This window comes from Triticum dicoccoides, chromosome 4A (assembly GCF_002162155.2).
Source record: "Triticum dicoccoides isolate Atlit2015 ecotype Zavitan chromosome 4A, WEW_v2.0, whole genome shotgun sequence".
Classification (NCBI taxonomy): Eukaryota; Viridiplantae; Streptophyta; class Magnoliopsida; order Poales; family Poaceae; genus Triticum; species Triticum dicoccoides.
This window is the reverse complement of record NC_041386.1, coordinates 222476409-222478989: the sequence shown is the minus strand read 5'-3', so window position 1 is coordinate 222478989 and position 2581 is coordinate 222476409.

Below are 2581 nucleotides of genomic sequence, written 5' to 3'. Positions count from 1 at the left end.
TGCACTCATACACATCATCAGATTCCACCCGGTCGCTCCAGAGTCTGGGAGGGGCAGAAGCTGGATCAAATGACCCAAACCGCAGAGAACTCATAGGCACCAAGGATGATGGTGTCGTCTCTACCCTGGGCCCGTCCCCGGGCAGCTGAGCAACATGGCCCGAACCGTGGGACACCTCTCGCCCAGCCTCATCAGTCGGTGCCTCTTTAGCACCCGCGCTGTCATCACCCTCATGCATATCCACATCAGTCCCATTAATTGCCTCAGCAAACAGATCGGCATCCTCAAACTCAATCTCGAGAGGAAAAACCTCTCCCCTGTAAGTCTAGTTGACCACATCAGGGACGAACTCAATGTCCAGAACGCTCACTAGAAGTCGGGCCACCCCATGAGCGCGGGTAAAGGCATATCCACTTTCTCAGTTTTTCCAACCATAATGCCCAGACTAGCCACAACTCGAACATCCTGCATTGGCTCAGAAGGAGCCCCGGAAAACCGCATCCAGGCCTGAGTAAGAGGCTTTCCCTAAGGCTCCACCTTCTTCCACTCGTGACATTCCAGAATGCATTTAGTGCCAGGAACTCTGCACAACCCAAAGCTCAGCAATCTCTGCAAATCATCCACCGTTGGGAAGTCAACCTTGAACACATTGGCCTCAATACTGAAAAGCTCCCACTGGAAGTCACCTGGAGCCAGCTCCTGAAGCCTCTACACAATCTGAGCCTCAAAAACCTCTCCTTGGGTAGCTTTCACAATCCCAGTGGTCAAACTCTTCGTCACCACCAGAATCTCTCTCGCGGCTAGGGACTCAAAGAACGTCAACTCGGCACAATATACTCCATACATTGTAAGAGCCGGAACCTGATCACGCAAAAATGGGCAATCCCCCATGACATGTGCCGGCTTACCACACGAATCGCACAGCTCCGCCACGCACTCAGCAATGAAGTGACCCTTCTCACCACATCAAATAGCATAACATCTTCTCCTTCTTACGCGCCCACTTGGACGCTCTCTATGAATCAGACATGTCGCCTGCCTCAGCTGTAGCCCCAGTCCCAGGAACTCCGCGTTGGCGAGTGCCGTCACGACGTCCATCGCATTGCTAGGCATGTCAGTAGTCTAAACGAGATCGGCTGTCACGACAGATGCCGCATGGTCAACAACAGCCAATGGCGGAGGCTGTCTGCGGTACCGACCACGACCACCACGGTGACCATGGAAGCCACCTCTCTGCCTGTAGTCTGGGCCTGAAGCTCCCTCGACAAAACCACCCGAAGGGCCGAGAAAAGGCCTCTCAGCAGAACCATCACTCTGCCAGGCAAAACCATGACCAGTGTTGTCCATCCCCATATGCATCATAACCATCGTCCCCCCACTGTCTCCGGGGTGGATCATAAGACTCTCCAGCGGTCGAGTTCTGCCTCGTCTGCGTTGGGCCCGAGCGCGATTGCGCCGGCCTCGCGACATAGTGAGGCGGCGGCACGGCACGTGGCTGAACGCCGGCAGAAGTGATCTGGTTGACCATAGCTGGCCTCGGGCCGTTGGCACCGCCCGGACCTGCAGCAGTAGTCACCGAGGAGGTCGGCCCTGCCGGCCGGTGTCCAGCATGCCCACCTCTGGCGGCCTAGCCGTCACTGGCTGGGGGCCAGGAGGCATCCCACCCCGACCCGTAGCGGGCGCCGGAGGCCGCGCCCCAACGATGCCGCCCCCCGCCCCGTAGCTGCAACAGGAGCGGCGGCACCACGCCCAGCACCGGCAACACCATGCCCAGCGTCGGCTGCGCCACGGCCAGCGCCTGCGGGCGGCGGCGGCTCAGCCCCGGCTTGGCCCCTCGCGTCCATCGCCGAAGGATTCTTTGCAGGAGGCACTCCCGCCCCTCGGCCCGCCATGGCACCAAGGGGTAAGATCCTTCGCGCACGTCCAGGACCGGAAGAAGGGAACCCCGGCGTCCCATTTCGGTGAACCCTAGCTCGCGGCGCAACTTCGTACGTAGGGCAAGAAATGATCTCGTCTCTGCATGTAACCATAGACGCAATCCTGGTGGGTTTCGGTATAGCCTGGGGCCAGCCAGATGCAGCCTAGAGATCGACAGATTTGGCCCATCTCGGCCCAGAATCAAATTCAAACGGCAGTCACGAGCCGCCCTAATCCCGATCCGAGGGATCGACGGCGCGGTTGCCGCAGCCGCCGCCGGCGGTGGGCCGGCCACCTTTCGGCGTGCCTGCCTCTTCTTCTTAACCTCAGTCCATGAGTCCGGACGAATTAAATCGAAAAGCGTAAGGTTCGGAAGACGTACCTTAGGTAAGGGGCCCTTCCATGGCCTGATCGCCGTCGCCGCCGTTCTCCGGTGAACAACGCGTCGGACCATCTCCTTCCTCTCGCCCGCGTGAAGCCCAACCCTCGCCGGATCGGCCACCGGCAAGACCTTGTCAACCGTCGTGGCTACTTCGTCTTCGTCATAACCAGAGTTGAAAAACTCACAAATCAGATCCGACAGGGGTGAGGCCGCCGGATCCTCCCCGTCTCCGTCCGCATCATCCTCATCCGACCCGGCCAGCGCCCAGAATCGGCCGCCAAC